Source organism: Lissotriton helveticus, chromosome 3_1 (genome assembly GCF_964261635.1).
Source record: "Lissotriton helveticus chromosome 3_1, aLisHel1.1, whole genome shotgun sequence".
Lineage (NCBI taxonomy): Eukaryota > Metazoa > Chordata > Amphibia > Caudata > Salamandridae > Lissotriton > Lissotriton helveticus.
The window spans coordinates 1,683,613,351-1,683,635,419 of NC_136061.1; the positions used below are offsets into that span (position 1 = coordinate 1,683,613,351).

The 22,069-nt window shown below is 51.2% G+C and overlaps 1 protein-coding gene, 1 non-coding gene and 1 pseudogene across 2 annotated transcripts in view; 2 read left to right on the forward strand and 1 right to left on the reverse strand.

The window, feature by feature from the left end:
• The window catches only part of LOC144824296 (uncharacterized), a 718,699-nt gene that overhangs the window by 80,350 nt on the left and 616,280 nt on the right, over positions 1 to 22,069 (reverse strand). The window lies entirely within an intron of this gene.
• On the forward strand, positions 18,898 to 20,605 carry LOC144825430 (18S ribosomal RNA; annotated as a pseudogene).
• On the forward strand, positions 21,545 to 21,698 carry LOC144825689 (5.8S ribosomal RNA). The gene has a single exon (XR_013609510.1). It is a non-coding gene; the product is annotated as a 5.8S ribosomal RNA (ribosomal RNA).

Here is a 22,069-nt window from a genome sequence, read left to right on the forward strand (position 1 = left end):
ACTCTCTGTTTACTTTCCTTATACTTACACTTTTAAAAAAAAAAAAAAAAATTTTTGGTTAGCTCCCGGTCCGCGTACCGGGAAGCTAACCCGGGAGCGAACCAAAAGAAATAGAGCTTGCCAGAGTGCTAAACATTGTAGCAATTTTTTTGGAAAGGGAAGGTAGTTCTGAAAAGAACTTTTTTTTAAATAGTTTTGTTGTTTTATATTTTTTTTTTATTTTTTGAACATTTTTTGTTTTTTTTGTATTTTTTGAACGATTTTATATTTTTTTTGGTTTTTTTGGGGGGGGGAAACAACAAAAAACAGGCGTTGAAAAGGGCTCAACAGGAGCAAAAAAAAATTACTGGGGGCGGTTAGGGCAATCATGGTGTTCATATGCAAGGTTGAGTGCATTGATGCTCATGTTGCCACAAGCTAATAATGCACGACAGTGCATACATAAATGTATCATATGCCCAAAATTTTGTTGGATATTTGGCACAGTTTCCCGTGCCTCCTCTGGTGTTAAAGAAACCGGTATTGTTGGTCTGGCCACAGGAGTTGGTCTAGGATTGTCCAGCATATCCCTTAATTCCGCCCGGCTGTAATTTAGGGGATGTTTCCTCGTCATGTGCCTATGCATGGTGTGATTACCATAACTGTATTTTTTGTCCGTCCCTCTGGACAATTGTTCCTTGCATATGAGGCAGGTGACATACCTCGCGTTGACTTTTTTTTGTCCACGAGGCATCGAAAAAAACTGCCAGATAAAACTGGCTTTCTTTCTGGAAACCCGGGGCAACTCTTCCAGGAATTGTGGTTCTTCTCCCTCCTCATCCATTTCTTCATCTTCCTCCTCAGTGTTGGTAATCACCTGGGGAGGTGGTCCTCTCTTCCCATGAGGAGGTGGAGGTGGTGGTGGGGGTCCACCAGCTGAAGCAACCAATGAAGCCATTTTCACACAAGCAAAATAGGTCTTCCAACAAGCAAAATAGGTCTTCCTCTCACAATGATGAAAGTCAGAGTGAGGAAAGAAGGAGGGGTTTTCATCATTTGGAAAAAACAATACTTCTCAACCAATGAAAAGTGTTATTTTTAGGTCACCTGACCTAGCCTTCCATAATTATGAAACTAAAAGTGAAATGAACCAATGAAAAGTTTTATTAACAAGTCACATGACCTCTCACGCTCATGTTACGCGCTGCGGAACGCTCCCCGGTTAGCTTCCGGGTCGCTCCGCTTCGCGCCTCGGTCCGCGCCCCGGGACACTTCCGGGTGCGCTAACGCGATACGTCACAAGACGCATTTCGCGGCAACGTGATACGTCGCGCTTTCGTGCCGCGGATCGCTTCCGGGGAGCTGCGTTTCGCGCCTCGGTCCGCGCCCCGGGGCACTTCCGGGTGCGCTAACGCAGTACGTCATAAGACGCATTACGCGGCAACGCGATACCGTCACTATGTTGATTTCTTACCGGTTCGCGGACCGGATCGCGGAATCAAATTGAGCTAACGGGAAGCTTCCCGGTTCGCGGACCGGGAGCGAAACAAAAAAAAATATTAAAAAAAAATTATTAATAAACATATAAAATATATTTTTGGATTTAAAGAAGAATACATTTTACAGCTATAGATATTAGCTTTTAAAAAACCATTGAAATTCACTGAAAAAACCATAGGTTATAGACCATATATAGTTAGGAATTAGCATTTACAAAACCTTGAAAATTCACTGAAAAAACCATAGGTTATAGACCATATATAGTTAGGAATTAGCATTTAAAAAACCTTATTTTACTCACACAAAACCAATGAAATTCCATATATAGTTAGTTGTACTAACTATATATCGCGCACCCGCAATCCACTGCTGATCATGTCACATATTACATCATTCATGACATGGTCAGTGACATCACTGATAACATCACTGATGACATCTCAAATGACATCACTGATGACATCACTGATGACATCACTGATGACAACATCCAGTGACTGTATTTTTCTGTAAAGTTAAAATATGTCTTACATATTTAAGAATGAGTGGATGTATAAGTGTCTGGACGAAGGATTTAGTAGGTGCATGACTGACTGTATGAGTGAGTGGTTAAATGTGTCTCACTGAGTGCATGGGTTAGTGACTAAACTGTCTTAATTTGTGCATCATTATGTCTGTTGCTCTGTAAACTGCTGCATGTGTTGATCAGTAGCTATATGAGTAACTATATGGGTTATTGATTGGTTGCCCAAGCATTTGTATGGGAGACTGAGTGTGTGTGTGGGTGGCTGGGAGGTGTATGACTCTGTGCATAGATGTATGGGTTCAAAAGTGCATGTGGAAACAGCTGTATGGGCGGTTGACTGTGTGCATGACTGTATTGGTGAGTGAATAGATATCTCAGTGCTACATGTCAAAGTAAGTACATATGTAAAATACCGTACATGTGAGACTTGACATATATAAATAACTGTCCATAAGAGCCAGTGAATGTGTGAGTGGATGTATGCATCATTGTGCACTTGTATCCAGGATTGTATAAGTGAGTAAATATGTTTTAGTATATGTTTGAATAAGTAAGGTGTGTATAACTGTATAGTTGTGAAAATGGAGCTGTGATTGATTCTTTGCATGACTGACTAGGTGTGTAAGTAACTCCATGGATGAGTGACAGTCTGTGAGTGTCTGTTTACACTGAGTGTATATAAGGTTATATTAGAGTCTGAAGAGGTTCATCGTATTATCACATGAATGATGTCATCAGTGATGTGATCAGTAATGTAATTTGAGATGTCATCAGTGATGTCATCAGTGATGTCATTTGAGATGTCATCAGTGATGTCATTTGAGATGTCATCAGTGATGTCATCAGTGATGTCATTTGAGATGTCATCAGTGATGTCATCAGTGATGTCATTTGAGATGTCATCAGTGATGTCATCAGTGATGTCACTGACCATGTCATGAATGATGTAATATGTGACATGATCAGCAGTGGATTGCGGGTGCGCGATATATAGTTAGTACAACTAACTATATATGGAATTTCATTGGTTTTGTGTGAGTAAAATAAGGTTTTTTAAATGCTAATTCCTAACTATATATGGTCTATAACCTATGGTTTTTTCAGTGAATATATATATATATATATATATATATATATATATATATATATATATGTATATATATATATATATATATATATATATATATATATATATATATATACAATATATATATATATATATATACAAAAACCAGTTCCACCTTGCATGGAGACGCCATCACAATTAGACATATCACCTCATTTATTGTGGGCAGCGAGGAAAAACAGGTAGCACCCCACCACAGAAAACATCAAACATGTATCGGGCTCCATGCCCTTGCTCACTGGCTGCAACAAACAAAGTCCCAGCAGCTGTGAGGACTATTAATTACTAACCCCACCCAAGTGGGACATTACTTTGCCAAAATTGCATTGTGGGGTGTGTAGTCCTTCATTTACCATAGTGGATGCTGTTCAGGCTTAGTGTTTAAAAATAATTCCCAAGTGGGTCCCATGGCAGGGAAACACTGCTTTATCTGCTGATATACTGACCCCACAATACTGGTACCTGGTTGGCTAGTTGGCCCCTAGGGGACCTCTGGATTGAAGAGGAATTAATTCCCCAACCTAAAACTCGCCACAGTACATGTTTGCACACATATCACCTCAAGCCCCGCCCCCTACCTTCACCACTGTGCAAACATGCCCCGTAGCATGTTCTAAGTTGGGGGCCAACTAACCCACCAGGAACCTCCAGTATGCGCCAGGGGGCTGCGTTTCAGGGAGGTGTAAAAAGGGGCATGGCCTCACTACACCTCTCTGCAATGCAGCCCCCTGGCACGTTTCCAGAGGGGGAACTAATTCCCCTTGAATACTGGGGGTCCCTGGGGGCCAACTAGCCCACCAGGAACGTCCATTATGCACCAGGGGGCTGCGTTGCAGAGAGGTGTAAAAAGGGGTGTGGCCTCATTACATCCTGCATACATAATTTTAAAGCCCCGGGGTGGCGGCCCCCGGGGCCCCATGGGGCCCCCATATTTATAATAAAAAAGAAGCCCCGGGGTGGTGGTCCCCGGGGCTGTGGGGGGGCCTTGAGCCCCCCCGCATTCATAACATTAAAGCCCTGGGGTGGTGGTCCCCAGAGGGGCCCCATTTTAATTATGCACATTGCCCCCAGGATTTGGCCCCCCCAGGGGCTAATTACAAATTCATCAGGCTACGTTTTTTTTTTTTCGCGGGATACGCGTATCCTATGCGTATCCCGCGATTTAAAAAAAAAAAAAGTTAGGGGCCTTGGCGGTCCTTGTGGGCCCCCCGGAGCAGGCCTAGGGGGTCAGGGTGTTTCTACCCTGCCTCCTCTTCTTGTTTTTCGCAACCGAGATGGCTGCCAACACTTCCTGGTTTAGAGTGTTGACAGCCAATTAGCATAAAGCTCGTGGCCAATGAACAAAAAGCGTGAACTGTGAACCAAACTACTTTTTTGCCAAATTTGGTGTAATTCCGTTCAGCAGTTCGGACTGTAGCCGTGGCTAAACGTCCCTATGGAAAATTGCATGGGGAAAACACGTTTTGGGACCCCCTTTTTCTCGGCCCCTGCTTAACGAATCACCCCAAAACTTTCAGGATAGGAGCAGAGTAGAGCGCCCCATCTTCTTGGAGAATGTCGCGAAGATTCGTCAACCGGCGCCAAAGTTATTCCAAATAGAATGTTGCGGATTTCCTATGGAAACTAGGTCCTAACTATAACTACCTACTGGTGACCGCCAAAGGGTAATATTTATTTATATATATAGTTTTATATATATATACATACATTTTGAAGGATTGTTTGCTACATATATATATATATACTACAACACCAATAGTCCTGTCGCAGAGGGAGCGCGTTTTAGTTGGTGCCAGAGTCGAGACCAGGACAGGGTCTCGTATATTATCCCACACAAAGAAAAATACTCTTGGCACTCCGCTTGGTAAATCCAATTAGTTTATTTCACATCTGTAGAAGCCTACGCGTTTCGAACCTGTAGTTCCTTATATATATATATATATGCAAGGAAGTCGTCACCACGAAGAAGGCTTCTGCCTTAAAGAATGACGAAGAGCAGACCAAGATCAGTGCTTAATCAAAGTGATTTATTTTCAGCCAGCCAGCTGCCATAACGCGTTTCGCTTCCACTGAAGCTTGATCACATGGCCAAAGAAAGTTTCCGCCCAATGCTGCACGCCTGCCAGTACATGCCAGTGCCTACCATGGCGCGGTCAGCCACAAGAAACGTAGTCAAACCAAAGGAATGAGGAGGCACACCGACCAAGTATTACGAGTGTTTAATCGTGTTTCAGCCATGGAGGCCTTTGTCAAGTTACCAGAGTGCTAGCAGGTAAACATTTAAATAGTTATACATCATGATGGAAATAGAAAAGTTACCCTGTCACTCACAATTCATCAGGGATAGTGCAAGGGTTCAGACCTCCTAAACAACCATTTTGAATGCTATACAATGATAAATATCGTAATCACAAAATTAATGATAAAAATAATAAAAAACATATGAACATATAAATTAAATACATGAATAAATAAATGTTGCACATCTCTACATTGCCATAGACATAGATAAATTAGTCTAATATTATGTAGTTCATCACATAATTCCATGAAAAGAATTTAGCCTGATGGATGACACTTGAAAATAAACTTAAACAATAAATATCACAATACTGTAAAATGATGAATGTATGTACATGTATATGAGAAATGAAAATAAATTCAATTAAATATTGCATGTTAAATCCCATCTTCAATTCATTAGCAATTTGTAGGTCCAATCAATCAATCAATCATCTGTAAAGCGTCCTACTCACCCATGAGGGTCTCAAGGTGCTGGGGGGAGCAGCTACTGATCGAACAGCCAGGTCTTGAGGAGTCTCCTGAAGGTCAGCAGGTCCTTGGTCTGTCGTAGGTGGATGGGGAGGGTGTTGCATGTCTTGGCGGCGAGGTGGGAGAAGGATCTGCCGTCGGTGGTTGTTCGGAGGATGCACGGAACGGTGGCGAGTGCAAGGTCAGCGGAGCTGAGCTGGCGGTTGGGGGGTAGAAGGTGAGTCGCTTGTTGAGGTATGCTGGTTCAGCGTTGTGGAGTGCTTTGTGGGTGAGGAGCTTGAAGGTGATACTCTAATTGACGGGGATCCAGTGCTGGTCCCTCAGGTGGTTGGTGATGTGGATGTGGCGGGGGGAGTCTAGGATGAGGCGTGCAGAGGCGTTCTGTATGCGTTGGAGTCTCTTCTGGAGTTTGGCCATGGTTCCCGCATAGAGGGCATTGCCGTAGTCCAGCCTGCTGGTGACGAGGGCCTGGGTGACCGTTCTTCTGGTTCCAGTGGGGATCCATCTATAGATCTTGCGGACCATGCGGAGGAATAGACGGCGTTGACTTGTTGGGTCATTGACAGAGACGAGTCCAGGATGAACCCCGTGGATGGTAGGTGGGTGTCGGCACCGTTCCCAACTAGGCTGGCCACCAGGAGTCGTCCCAGGCGGAGGGAGTGGAGCCGAGGATGATGACCTCAGTCTTGTCCGAGTTCAGTTTCGGGCAACTGCTCTTCATCAATTCGGCGATGGCCTTCATCCCTTCGTGAAGTCGGTTTTGGCAGTGGGGGGGTCTTTGGTGAGGGAGAGAATCAGCTGGGTGCCGTCGGCATATGAGACTATGTCGAGGTCGTGCGATCGGACGATGTTGGTGAGTGGTGTCATGTAGACATTGAAGAGGATCTGGCTGAGTGATGATCCTTGGGGTACGCCACAGGTGATCTTCAGATCGGAATGGAGGGAGGCATACTCTCTGGGTTCTGTCAGTGAGGAAGGAGGTGATCCAGTCCAGGGCTTTGTCATGGATCGGCGTGTGTGAAGGTTGTGGTGGCAGACATTGTTGAAAGCTGAGAGGTCCAGTAGGATGAGGGCCGTGGTTTCGCTGTCATCCAGCAGGCCCTGATGTCGTCGGTGGCGGCGACTATGAGGGCAGTTTCAATGCTGTGGTTGCTGCAGAATCCGGATTGGGACAATTCCAGGGTGTTGTTCTCTTCGAGGAATTGGGTCAGTTGTCTGTTGACAATTTTCTCTATGACTTTCGCCGGAAACGGGAGCAGTTAGATGGGCCAGAAGTTCTTGAGGTCCTTTGGGTCTACCTGGGGTTTCTTGAGCAGGGCGTTGATCTCTGCATGTTTGCAGCTTTCTAGAAAGGTGGCGGTCTCGAATGAGCTGTTGAAGATCTTCCAGGGTTGGGGTGCGATGAAGGAGCTCGCTTTGTTGAAGATGTGATGGGGCAGGGGTCTGATGGTGAGCCCTAGTGGATGGTGTTCATGGTCTTGATGGTGTCTTCATCATTGACGTGGTTCCAGAAGGTCAGGTGGCCGGTGTGACTGGGGGCGGTAAATCTGGGGTGTCGGCGGCTGTGGGAGAGGTCTGGGAGTTGAAGCTGCCTTGGATTCTTGCGATCTTGCGGTAGAAGAAGGTTGCTGGAGAGTAACAGAGCTCTTGTGACATCGGGATGTCATTGGAGCTGGAGCTGATGTTGGCGAGTTCCTTCACGATGTTGAAGAGCTCTTTGCTGTTGTGTGCGTTGTTGTCGATGCGTTCCTTGAAGGAGGACCTTTTGGCTGTTCGAATGAGTTGGGGGTGTCTGCGGCTGGCATTCTTGAGGGCTGAATGGTTGTCCTTTTTTTGCTCGTGGCGCCATTTCTTCTCTAGTCTTCGGCAGGTCTGCTTAGATGTCTGGTGGTCGGTGGTGAACCAGATGGCTCTTCTTTCGGTGTGTCTGTTAGAGGGTTTCGTGACCGGGGCAAGAGTGTTGGCACAGTCGTTAATCCATTTCCTATGGTTGCGCGCGGCTGTGTCGGTGTTAGTATGGTCGGTTGGTAGGTCTCAGTTGAGGGTGGTGATTAGCTGGTCTTCGGTAACCTTGTTCCAGCTGCGGTGGGGGATTCTTTGCTGGTGGTTGTGTGTGGTGGTTTCATGTAGGAGAAGTGGATGCAGTGGTGGTCGGTCCAGTGGAGTTCTGTGGTGTGGCTGACAGAGACGTGGCTGATGGCGGAGAAAATTGGGTTGAGCGTGTGTCCAGCGGAGTGGGTGGGTGTCGTCACGAGCTGTTTGAGGCAGAGGTTGGTGAGGTTGTCCAGTAGCGTGGTGGAGTTGGTGTTGTTGGTGTTCTCGAGGTGGAGGTTCAGGTTTCCGAGGAGGATGTAGTCTGTGGAGGCCAGGGCGTGCGAGCTGACGGCATCTGTGATGGACTCGATGAACTGTGGCAGGGGTGTGTACAGGAGGGTTCCTCTGAGGGTGGTATTGGGATCGATGTAGATCTGGAAGTGCAGGAGTTCTGTGGTGCTGAGGGTGTCTTCGGTGTTAGTTAAGATTCTGAGGGTGTTTCTGTGGACGATGGTGATTCCTCCTCCCGGTCTGTTGGTGTGGTCCGTGTGGGGGATCTTGTAACCATCCGGGATGGCTTTGGCAATGTCGGGTGCAGATGAGGTGTTTATCCAGGTCTCCGTCAGGAAAGCGACGTCCGGGGAGGATGAGTCGAGCAGGTCCCAGAGTTCGATGGCGTGCCTCTGGACGGAGAAGGTTTTGAGCAGTATGCATCTGAGGTGGTTGTTGTCTGCCTTATTGGGGATGGCAGAACATGCTGGTGTATGCTGGCTGGTGAAGCTGCAGATTCAGTAGGTGAATGGTGCGTGGGTGTGCTTTGGGGTGGCCTGGAAGCAGGCGGTAGATCGGCCGGTGTTGAGTGCGTGGAGGAGGTTGGCGTTGTAGCGGCGTCTGCCATTGTGGTGCTCGTGGGTACCTGTGGGTCCTGGCACTGGTTGCAGTCCAGTCACGGATGGGCGCAGATGGGCATGCCTTAGGCCGGCCATCAGCACACCAGCGTCGCGCCCGCTGCGTGCATCATCTGCATGACCATGAGCGTCCACCATTAAGTAGGGGAGGGGGGCAGGATAGTTGGTAGGGAGGTGGGAAACGGGGGCTGAGTTGGGGGCAGAGCCGCAGGGAACAGTGGCGGTAGAAGGGGAGAGATACAACGCAAGGCCCAAGTAGCAGGGCACTTAAAACAATGCAGAGAGAAAAGAATACAATACCAATGGAGGAAGAGTTAAATTAAATTAAATTGGGGCACTAGGGGCCACCGAACCACATGGGGCACTGAAGGAAAAATACCACTGGGTGTGAGCTTCAGGCGCGAACACCAGGCTGCAGGAGGGCTTAGGACGCTGCCCTAACACGCGGAGCTGCAGGGGACAGTGCTGAACTAGACCAGAGGTCTAGGTGTCACACCACCTTTCCTGGATTCATGTACGGTCATAGAGCAAAGGGTAACATTTGCCACATATTACATATATACATTTTAATCCTTATTGAAACACTCTGGACTCTGGACACTCTGGACAAAAAGAAAGCAGTGTCGCATTGGCATGAAAAATTAATAATTCAGTGACAGAAATAAAGTACGAACACAAATGATCGGATAGCTGCCTGATGAAACCATACGTTGATAACTACGAAACATATGTTTCTGATCTGATACAAGTTAAAGAAACATTGTATATAGACGCTATTGCCCTCGATAGGACAGAAAGAGGAACCTAAATAATTACCTCCTAATCAAGGGCGAATGCCCAAATGTGAAAGCATCATTACGTGTACAGATCAGACAACATTTCAAAATCTCCATATAATTGAAACCATAACTCAGGACAAATGTCAAGATATAAGGTGATACCCAAGTCATGTCATAACCAATGTGAGTGTGCACCCAATTTATAAAAATATACTGTCACAGGGGAAACTACATCCCCTACCACAAAGTAGGCAAACTTGATATAAGGAGGAAAACAGATAAGAAATGCTTCCAAAAAATTAAATGGACAGATGGTCGAGATACAGATTAAACATGGATACAGACACAATTGTGCATACCAGGCCTGGCATCAGAGACAAATATGTGAGTTGTAGAAATGTCGTGTCGAAGGATAACGGAAATCCATGCTGGTTATAGCCCTTTGATGTTCTAGGATGCGTCTCTTGAGCTAATGTTTCCTGCTTCCTACGTATCACATGCCACATGAACATTCCAACATATATATTACATATTCCGTTGTGCATATGATACATTTTTTGATAGTTCTATCCCTGCCTTGAACGTTTTGAAGCTAGTTGTGTATCTACAGGCTTTACAGGAGTTACATTTGTGAAAGCCCTCCTTCAACTGTAACCAAGTTATGGTTTGGTTGAATATGTTGATGACTCTGGACCAACCTATGCTTTAAGGACATGGGTCACCTATAAGTTATCGTGGGCGATTCCCCACGTTGTTGCCAATCACTAGATCAGCCATGATAAGGCCCCAGTGTTTTTTCATCGTTGCTCTGAGTTTACAAGAGTTCGCTTTATATGTGGTACTTATGCGGGGGCTGCTGGTTGACATGTCTCTTTTGCGTGAAGTATCACTGTTACCAAACAGGACATCAGTTTGTTTAACACTGCCCAATTTATCAGTTTACTTGTTCAGTATTTTGTCAGTATACCCACGTTGTTCAAATCTTCTGATCATATTGCTACTTTCAGCACTGAAGCCCTTCTCTGTGTAGTAATTACTACGAGCGCGTAATAGATCACCATAGGGGATGCCAATAATCAGAGAAGTGGAATGGTGGCTTTGTGCATGTAATAGAGCATTGCCTGCAGTGTCTTTCCTGAAAAGGGCGGTTGCAAGTCCGTTCTTATTGACAGTGACCCTAATCTCCAGGAAATCACATGAGGTTTCACTCATGGAATGTGTGAAACTCAGATTTAAATCATTGGTGGACAAGACATTGATAAACTCCCTGGCCAGATCCAAACTTCCATCCCAAATGATAATGAGATCATTGATGTATCTCAGCCACAATGGTACGTGTTCAGTATATTTCTCATCGGCATTGGTCCATACAGCTGCTCCTCCCACCAGCCCAGAAATAAATTTGCCAGGCTGGGGGTGAAGCAGGTGCCCATAGCCATGCCGGACCTCTGCCGATACAATGTCTATTCAAATAGAAAAATATTCTCCTGTAGACAGAAAAGCATCATTTGTTTTAGCATCAAAGTGTGATTGTGTATATCTATAGGATGACATTGTAGATAATACATACAAGATTCAAACCCCTTACATTGATCAATACATTTATACAGGGAGCACACATCTAAAGATGTATATATGCATATAGAAAAGGGGTATCCAACCAGTCGACCACAAGCTACTGGTAGCTCGCCAAGGCCCAGTGAGGAGCTTGCACCGGTAAGGTCTCAATTTAGTAGCCTACCAACATTGCTATAGTATTTAGGCTTTTTTAGGCAACGTTCTCCCCTCACACAAACCAGCTGCTCAGATTGGCTTAACTGAGCCAATCAAGGCTGTAATGGGTGCATCTGCTTCCGGTAACGCAAAGGTGATGCTAAACTTTATCTAGCACATTGCGTTTTTTTCATGTGGATTGCCATATTTGCACAAGTTATGTAATACACATGACAAATTACCTAACCTCCGGTAATGAAACCACTCTGGATGTCTTCAATATCATACCAAAATGGTCTGAACACATCTTTTCAATTAATACTGCCTAGAATAGTCTTGAGATGCGTTTTCTGAGGTTTTCCTAAGTTTTAAATGAAATAAGTGGTGCTCTCGGTGTTGCGCAAATGATAAGCAGTGATGACAGGCCTGTGTGTACATTGTGGATAGAAAAGAAAAGGTGTTGAGTCTGAACAACACCCTTATTGATGCCAATGTTTGGAGCACAGATTTAAGCAGAAGTAAAATCCGAGTGACCTCGAACGAAGGAAACGGATCGCCAAGCAAAGTAAACGATAAGACTATATAAAAGAAAGTGTTTAGGCCTTGGTATTTCAGTAATGTTCCACACTCGAGGACTGATATTGTGCAGCTCTTTTTTTTTAATTGTCTGCAATTAGAAGTTTGATCCCACGTTTTCTGAAAAGTTGATTTAAACTTTTAGATTAGGAGCCTGCCACAAGTACGGTTTTGTGCTCAATTGGAAACATATTGCTCCCGTCAAATCTGGTTTATATCCTATCCCTTGATTTTTAAGTTCTTGCTAATGAGAATAATATATCTGTGCACAGTGTGTACTGTGGCAGCAGCCCATCTTTCAGCACCTGTAAAATAAAAATGGCGTCATGTGCTGGGTATTTGACATGGATGACATGCAGTAAATGCGTTATTATCGAGACTTAGGCCTTATTTCAGTAATGTTCCACACTCGACTCATGGTAGTTTGTTCTACTCATGGTTGAATTCCTGGTATATTGGTGAAGACTGCACCACGCTGTTCATTCAATTGAATCCTAAGTCATTTATTAATAATGCATGACATTCGCGGAATGGTCCCTTAAAGTCACAATGGCTTGGGTAACCAGTCTGAACTTGTTTTAATTGTGAAGATCACGCAGCGGCATTCATTTAAGTGTTTGAATTTGAATCCACTCATTAACAGTTCATGGTATTCACAGAGTGGTTCCATTAAGATACAGCAGTTTGTGTAACCAGTGTTTGAACGTGTAGGCCACAGGCATGACTTGAACGTCACTGATTTGATTCTTTTCAGGATGTTTACGCATGAGACACGGTGACTGTTTTTTATTTATTTTCACATCTTTAGGGACAATCATGCAGATTATGTTGCATGGTGATTCACTTAGGTGCATTAGTTTGGAGTCACGTTTATGTTTACGCCACCATTTTAGAATCATTCACTTGATCACTTCACCTATAGGTTTTGGGAGATAATCCAAGATACAGAAATTGCTTTCCTCATGGATTATTATGTGTATTTACAGAATTAAAATCCCCTGACCGAGGGCCATGGACCAAAATGCAATGTGATGAAAAATATAATTATGGGAAAATTATGATTTATCAAAATAATTTGATGTTTGACAAGGCGGATGAACATTGAATATTGCCTTGACAAAATTAACACATTGCATTTGAATTTAATCTAAGTTTAATCATTTTCAAACAACCACTGGATCTAGGGGCATTTGAGTAACTAAAGTGCAGGGACCCTAACAGGGGAAATGGCTACTTGACATTGTTACACACGCTCCATGATCAGAGAGTGAGACCCTTTATAGCACGCTACAAACAGAGTATAGGGATCAATTGTTGGAATTACAGTGTGTGTTCTCTTTCATTTATTTGATTATATTCATTTAACATGGATGACATGCAGTAAAAGCCTTATTATCAATACTTTATGATGTGCTGACAACAGGGGCTGTTCCTAAAATATCATCAGCAAAAACACAAAAGATAAAAAGCACATTGTTAAAAAAAGCAATCAATGCCTGTGTTTCTTGGCCTTAAGTAGCTCACAATGATTTTCACGGATCAGTAGTAGCTCTCACTCCAGAAAAGGTTGGAGACCCTTAATTTAGAAATATTGAAAACAGGCTTTTTGTGATGCTATACCAATTACACTTTTGAGCATACTCTTTTTTAAAGAAACTAACTCAAATGAGTTATTGAGTCAAAACTCAATAACCAGCTTTCACACATATACTAATTCAAACCATCACATCACCTGTCACTTGGATTCCTCATTTGGCTCCCTGACAGGTACCACTTAGGGCTGGGCATAGTTTGCGTAGTGCTACTACGCAGAATTTGGGAAAAAATGTGTGGAAAAGGAGGGCACGTCCTGAGGGTCCGTGTGCCCGGGACAGGGGTCCCTTGTGCCTGGGTAGGCTCCCCGGCCTGGCTGGGTTGGAAAACAGGCACTGGGTTTTGGAGCCCCCGTCCTGCGGCCTGGCAAGAGTCCATCTGCCCCTGGTGCAGAGATCCGAAGACCTGCAAGGCTCCATGGGTCCCGGGCAGTCCTCCCCCGGGTGGCTGGGTCCCAGGAGCGCTTTCAGGCCTCCCCATGTCTGAAGCCCAGCGTGGAGTTTCAGAGCCCTCCTGAGCCCAGCAGCCCCGGAGCCCTGCAGCCCCCGAGCCTTGCAGCCCCCGAGCCCTGCAGCCCCGAGAACTGCAAGGGCAGGCGGGAGCCCTCCCGCGAAGGCTCGGGGCAGGCAGATTGGCGCTATTTCGGTCCTTCCCCATGACCATCTGGTCGAACGCAATGCTTTCCAATGGGGCGACCAGATGGCTTCCCTGGAAGTCCCAATGAGGGGCCATTTGCCTCCCCAATCCCAGCGAGGGCTCAAGGAGGTCGAACTTCCTCTGGATTACTAGGGGCAGGGTATGCCGGGACACCCCTCCCAGGCTGGTGGTTCTCTGCTGGTGACCAGTTGGGCTATGCTGGGACAACACCTCTCTTCCGTCCGGGGGCTCTGGCCCACGGCGTGGCAAAGTGCCCGGGATGGGCTCCATGGGTCCCGGGCAGTCCTCCTCCAGGTGTCCGGCCCGAGAGCTCCGGTGGTCCTCTCAGTGCCTGAGGCCCAGTATGGGGTTTCAGAGCCCCCCTGAGCCCGGACCATTGCAGCCCCGGAGCCCTGAAGCCCCTGAGCCCCAAGCCCTGGAGCCCCAAGCCCTGCATGGGCAGGCGGAAGCCCTCCTGTGAAGGTTGGGGGCAGGCAGATTGGTGTTATTTTGGTCCCTGCCATCTGGTCACACCTTTCCCCTCGGCCATTCGGTCGCACGCAATGCTTTCCAATGGGGCGACCAGATGGCCGGGCTTCCCCGAAAGTCCTGATGAGGGGCCTTTCGCCTCCTCAATCCCAACTAGGGCTCCAGGAGGACGGGCACCTCCGAGCCCTGGGTCCCCTCCATTACTCGGTGCGTGTGGGTTCCCAGAAAGAGGGGTAGCCTTCCTCTGGATTACCTGGGGCAGGTTATGCCAGGACACCCCTCCCAGACTGGCGGTTCTCTGCAGCCCTGGTGCCCTGAAGCTCAGCGTGGGTTTTTGGAGCCCCCCTGAGCCCTGCAGCCCCGGAGCCCTTCAGCCCCTGAGCCCTGCAGCCCCCAAGCACTGCAAGGGCAGGCAGGAGCCCTCCTGTGAAGATTTGTGGCAGGCAGATTGGCGTTATTTTGGTCCCGGCCATCTGGTCGCACCCTTCCCCTCGGCCATCTGGTCGCACGCAATGCTGTCCATTGGGGTGACCAGATAGCCGGGCTTCTCTGGAAGTCCAGATGAGGGGCCATTTGCCTCTCCGATCCCCGCAAGGACTCCAGGAGGTCAGGCGCCTCTGCGCCCTGGGTCCCTCCGTCACTCAGTGCGCACGGGTTCCCATAAAGAGGGGACGCCTTCCTCTGGATTACTAGGGGCAGGGTATGCCAGGACACCCATCCCGGGCTGGCGGTTCTCTGCCAGTGACCAGAAGGGCTATTCTGCGACAACACCTCTCCTCCGTCCAGGAGGGCTCCGGCCCATAGCGTGGCAAAGTGCCGGGGACGTGCTCCATGGGTCCCGGGCAGTCCTCCCCCGGGCGTCCGGGCCCGAGAGCTCCGGTGGTCCTCCCCGTCCCTGAAGCTCAGGGTGGGGTTTCAGAGCCCAACTGAGCTCTGCAGCCCCGGAGCCCTGCAGCCCCGGTGCCCTGCAGCCCAAACCCTGCAGCTCCTGAGCCCTGCAAGGTCATGCGGGAGCCCTCCCGTGAAGGCTCGGGGCAGGCAGATTGCCGTTATTTTGGTCCCAGCCATCTGGTCGCACATTTCCCCTCTGCCATCTGGTCACACACATTGCTTTCCTAAGTGGCGACCAAATGGCCGGGCTTCCCTGGAAGTCCTGCATAGGGACCATTCACCTCCCCGATCCCAGCTAGGGCTCCAGGAGGTCGGGCGCCTCCGTGCCCTGGGTCCCCTCTGTCACTCGGTGCACACAGGTTTCCAGAAAGAGGGGTAGCCTTCCTCCGGTTTACTAGGGGCAGGGTTTGCCGGGACACCCCTCCCGAGCTGGCAGTTCTCTGCCAGTGACCAGATGCGCTATGCTGGAACAACACCTCTCCTCCGTCCAGGGGGGCTCCATCCCACGGTGTGGCAAAGTGCCCAGGCAGGCTCCATGGGTCCTGGGCAGTCCTCCCCCGGTCATCCGGGCTCAAGAGCTCCGGTGGTCTTCCCCGTGCCTGAGGCCCAGTGTGGGATTTCAGAGCCCCACCTGAGCCCTGCAGCCCCGGAGCCCCACAGCCCCGGAGCCCTGCAGCCCCGGTGCCCTGCAGACCCGGAGCCCTGCAGCCCCAAGCCCTGTAAGGGCAGGCGGGAGCCCTCCTGCGAAGGTTGGGGGCAGGCAGATTGGCGTTGTTTCGGTCCCGGCCATCTGGTCGCCCCTTTCCCCTCGGCCATCTGGCCGCAAGCAATGCTTTTCAATGGGGCAACCAGATGACCGGGCTTCCCTGGAAGTCCTGATGAGGGGCCATTCGTGTCCCCAATCCCAGCAAGGGCTCCAGGAGGTCTTCTCCACCACTCGGTGCGCGCGGGTTCCCAGAAAGAGGGGTAGCCTTTCTCCGGATAACTAGGGGCAGGGTATGCTGGGACACCCCTCCCAGACTGGCGGTTCTCTGCCGGGGACCAGATGGGCTATGCCTGGACAACACCTCCCTAGGCGTCTGGGGATCCCTCCTCCAGGTCAATGGCATGGCAAAGTGCCTGGGGCGGGCTCCATGGTTCCCGGGCAGTCATCCCTCGGGAGTCCAGGCCTGAGAGCTCTGGTGGTCCTCCCCGTGTCTGAGGCCCAGCCGGCGGTCCCCGATCCCCCGGGAAGCAGAGCCCCCTGAGCCCTGCGTGAGCAGGCGGGAAGGCTCAGGGCTGGCAGATGGGAGTCCTTTCGGTCCCGGCCATCTGGTGGCACCTGCCCCCCTCGTCATTCTGGTCACACCCAATGCTTTCCAATGGGGCGACCAGATGGCCGGGCTTCCCTGGAAATACAGATGAGGGACAATTTGCCTCCCCGATCCCAGCAAGGGTCCAGGACGTCGGGCAGGTTCGCGCCTAGGGTCCCCTAAGCCTCACGGTGTGCAAAGGTTCCCAGAAAGAGGGGTAGCCTTCCTCTGGATTACTAGGGACAAGGTACTCTGGGACCCCTCTCGGCCTAGGGGTCCTCAGCCGGCAGCTGGACGGGCCAGGATGCCGCCCCAGCCCTGTCTATCCCTGAGACTGTCTCGTGGCAAGCTGCCCTGGATGGGGTCCAGTGGGCCCAGGGAGACTCTCCCTGATGGGCTGTGGAGGCTGCCTCCCCACATCGGGCTCCGTCCTCGTCCGGACACCCTCCCGGGCATGGTGCCCGGGAGGGTGTCCGGAGAGGATTCCCCTGCGCCTCTGGGCCTGGGAGCCCTGGCTGAGTCTAGGGGCCTGCCGGGTCCCGGGTCAGGTGCTCCTGCCCTCGGCCCAGTCCCCCGGCCTGCCGCACTGCCAGAGGCCTGGTACGGTGTTCTGTAGTGCCCGGGGAGCCTTGCTTGGCTGGGTTTAGGAGCTCCAGCCGGGGCCCCTAAGAGCCCTGGGGAGGGAGGCCTCCCCACTCCGGGCCCTGTCTTCAGTCATGCTGCTCCTTCCTGTGTCCTGCCGCATGGTAGGGTGCCCGGGATGGTGTCAAGCAGGCCCGGGGAGGCTTCCCCTGTGCCTCTGGGCCTGGGGGCCCCGGCTGGTTCCAAGGGCCCTACCGGCCCGGGTCCGGTGCTCCGGCCCTGGGCCCTGTCCCCCAGACTGCTGCACTGCCAAAGGCCCAGGACAGGGTTCCATTGTGCCCGGGGAGCCTCCCCTTGCTTGGCTGGGTTCAGGAGCTCCATCCGGGGCCCCTAATGGCCCCAGGGAGGGTGGCCTCCCCACCCCGGATTCTGTCCTCGGTCCTGCCGCTGGCAGGGTGCCCGGGATGGTGCCGGCAGGCCCGGGGTGGCTTCCCCTGCACCTCTGGGCCTGGGAGCCCCGGCTAGGTCCAGGCACCCCGCCGGGCCCTGGGTCAGGTGCTCTAGCCCTGGGCCCAGTCCCTTGGGCTGCTGCTCCACCAAGGGCCCAGTACAGGGGTCCGTCAGTCCCGTGCAGGCCTCCCCTGCTTGTCAAGGTATCAACGGGCCCCGGGTCAGAGGGCCCGGCGGGTCCCCCTTGCAGCCTCCATGGCTGGGGCCTAGCTGGGGCCATCGGCCTCCGGTGCCCCATGCCCCGGCACCCGCTCACACTTTTGTTTTTGGCCCAGAGTGACCAGATGGCTTCTCTTTCGTGCCCGGCCATCTGGTTGCTCAGATCCCCTCGGCCATCTTGTCACTCAGATCCCCTCGGCCATCTGGTCACTCAGATCCCCTCAGCCAGGCAGGGGATGCTGAGCCAGCACACCCTCCTGCGCAGGGTGGCCTCCCAGGGGATGCCCCGCTGTACTCTGATCGATTGGCTATTCTCGGTCCATTTAGGGATGGACTGCTTGGCCAGCTTCAGCTGTTGTTTCAAGCAAAGAGCTTCCACCCCGCATGGACTGTCCAACTCAGAGGCCTGCCGCCTTGTGGGAGGCCCTTTACCTTGCAGAGCAAAGGCCGAGTAGCCCCAGCAGCTTGTGCTCCCCAGTGGTCTGACCCGAGCAGAAGGGGTCGGGTGGCGCCAGGCCCTTAGATGCTGTTGCCCAGCAGGTCTGTAGGCCCCGCGCGCCACACTGTCACCCCCTTTGCCCAGCACATTTCTACAGCAGCTCGTAACGACTGTTCTGAGGGGTGCTCCCACTGCCAGGCTCCGACACCCCTGCGTCTCGCTCAGGCTGTGCCTCGGCCCGTCTCTCCCTCCCGGGGGAGATGGCTGGACTGCACTGCTCCACACCACTCCAGTGAGCCCTCCTGCCTAGGCTGGCGGGCTCCTTCCCCTGGCAGGCTCCCGAAAGATGGAGGGATGCGCGACAGTTGCCGGTCGGGGAGATGGGCAAGCGGCTACCTGGTTGATCCTGCCAGTAGCATATGCTTGTCTCAAAGATTAAGCCATGCACGTGTAAGTACACACGGCCAGTACAGTGAAACTACGAATGGCTCATTAAATCAGTTATGGTTCATTTGTTCACTCCATCGGTTACTTGGATAACTGTAGTAATTATAGATCTAATACATGCCGACGAGCGCTGACCTCCCGGGATGCGTGCATTTATCAGACCGAGACCAATCCAGGCTTGCCCGGCCGCTTTGGTGACTCTAGATAACCTCGGGCCGATCGCACGTCCCCGTGACGGCGACAATACATTCGGATGTCTGCCCTATCAACTTTAGATGGTACATTCTGTGCCTACCACGGTGACCACGGGTAACGGTGAATCAGGGTTCGATTCCGGAGAGGGAGCCTGAGAAACGGCTACCACATCCAAGGAAGGCAGCAGGCGCGCAAATTACCCTCTCCAGGTTCAGGGAGGTAGTGACGAAAAATAGCAATACAGAACTCTTTTGAGGCCCTGTAATTGGAATGAGTACACTTTAAGTCCTTTAACGAGGATCCATTGGAGGGCAAGTCTGGTGCCAGCAGCCGCGATAATTCAAGCTCCAATAGCATATATTAAAGTTGCTGCAGTTGAAAAGCTTGTAGTTGGATCTTGGGATCTAGCTTGCGGTTCGCTGCGAGGCAAGCTACCACCTGTCCAGGCCCCTGTCTCTCGGCGACCCCTTCTTCTCATGACTGAGTGTCCTGGGGGTCCAAAGCATTTATTTTGAAAAAATTAGAGTGTTCAAAGCAGGTCGCCTAAATACTTCAGCTAGGAATAATGGAATAGGACTCCGGTTCTATTTTGTTGGTTTTCAGAACTGGGGCCATGTTTAAGAGGGACGGCCGGGGGCGAAAGTCAGAGGTTCAAAGACGATCAGATACAGTCGTAGTTCCGACCATAAACGATGCTGACTAGCGATCCGGCGCATTATTCCCATGACCCGCCGAGCAGCGTACGGGAAACCAAAGTCTTTGGGTTCCGGAGGGAGTATGGTTGCAAAGCTGAAACTTAAAGGAATTGACGGTAGGAAACACCAGGAGTGGAGCCTGCAGCTTAATTTGACTCAACACGGGAAGCCTCACCCGAGCCGGACACGGAAAGGATAGACAGATTGATAGCTCTTTCTCGATTCTGTGGGTGGTGGTGCATGGCAGTTCTTAGTTGGTGGAGCGATTTGTCTGGTTAATTCCGATAACGAACGAGACTCCTCCATGCTAACTAGTTATGCGACCCCCAGTGCTCAGCGTCCAACTTCTTAGAGGGACAAGTGGCGTTCAGCCACACAAGATTGAGCAATAACAGGTCTGTGATATCCTTAGATGTCCGGGGCTCCACGTGCGCTACACTGAACGGATCAGCGTGTGTCTACCCTTCGCCGACAGGTGCGCTTAACCCCATTTGTGATAGGAATTGGGGATTGCAATTATTTCCCAAAAACGAGGAATTCCCAGTAAGTGCGGGTCATAATCTTGCGTTGATTAAGTCCCTGCCCTTTGTACACACCGCCCGTCGCTACTACCGATTGGATGGTTTAGTGAGATTCTCATATCGGCCCCACCGGGGTCGGCAACGGCCCTGGTGGAGCACAGAGAAGACGATCAAACGTAACTATCTAGAGGAAGTAAAAATTGTAACAAGGTTTCCGTAGGTGAACCCGTGAAAGGATCATTAACGGCGGAGCGGCCCGAGTGACCAACGGCGCCCAGTGAAAGCACACACCGTAGCCACAGAGCCCGGCCCTGCCCTGGCGCGCCCCGGCTGGTGGAGCGGTCCATGGCCGCATGGGGCACTCGGGTGATGACCGGGACTTCGGAGGGCCTCTTCCCACTGGAGAGGGCTCGACCGATGTGTGAGGGACCGGGAATGGAGGTGACCCCCGTCTCCTGGCCCACTCTAGGAGGGGCACAGCGGTAGGCCCTCCCAAGATGGAACACAAGCTCACCCAGCACCACCCCCGCGGTGGGGGAAACCGAATAGCAGTGGGCTGGGACCCCCCCCCGAGAGGGACTTGCTGTTGGCTGGCTGGGCCCTCCTGCACCCAATGTCCCGGTCTGACCGAGACCTGGGCGACTGAGGCAGGGCCCTCCTCATGTGGCAGGGCAGCCTGGATGAGAAGGGGCCTAGGGCCTGCGAGGGGACCCCGGCTCCTCTCGGTGGGAGACATGCGGGATGGGGAGCTGCCTGGCTTTTCCCTTCCAGCGCCTCTGGCCCAGGCAGAGGTGGGGTGGGCTGTACAAGCCAGCTTGGTGCACAGCTCGGGGCTGCCCGGCAATGGACGGCTGAGGTGCAGGTGGGGCGACCCTCCCTCGATGCCAGGTACCCGGTTTGATCCGGTCCCGTGCGGCTGGGCCGAGGGGTTTGAAGACTCATGCACTCTCCCGATTACCCTGTGAGGGACCAGTGGCTGCAGGGCTGCCTTGTCCTGTCGCACCGAGAGCCCCCTTCCTTACTCGTGGGCGGGGGGTACTCCGGGCCGAGCGCCTGGCAAGGGGAAGCCTTGAACAGGGCGCCTGGGCCGTCTCGCCGCATGGGCAGTAGACAGATGGCGTCCCCTTCCTCCCGCCTCTCCTGCACCTGCAGGTGGGCGAACGTTTTCTAAAAGTTGCCTGTGACTCTTGGCGATGGATCACTCGGCTTGCGCGTCAATGAAGGACGCAGATAGCTGCGAGAATTAGTGTGAATTGCAGGACACATTGATCATCGACACTTCGAATGCACCTTGCAGCCCCGGGTTCCTTTCGGGGCTACGCCTGTCTGAGGGTCGCTCGATTGTCAATCTCCCTGGGGCTTTCCCGGGATGCGGCTGGGGCTGTCGCAGGGTTAGCTCCTCTTCTCCTTCGTCCCCCCCACATGGTGAAACCCCCCAATCGCCCGTGGCAGGGTCCCTCACCGGGTCCTGCCTCTGAGGTATGCCGCCGGCGTGCCTGGCCCCCGAGAAAGGGACCTGGTGACCGGTCCGCCACGAGCCCATCCCGGGGAACCTGGCTGCGTGCCTCGCGTGACTGTCTGTGATATCCCACTGACTGCCCGTGCGCACCCGCCTCGGGCGCCCACTTCTGCAGCCGGCTTCCTGGGAAGGGTGAAATCCCTCCAGATCTGATCTGGGGAAATAGGGTGCGCGCTGCCGGGATGCCA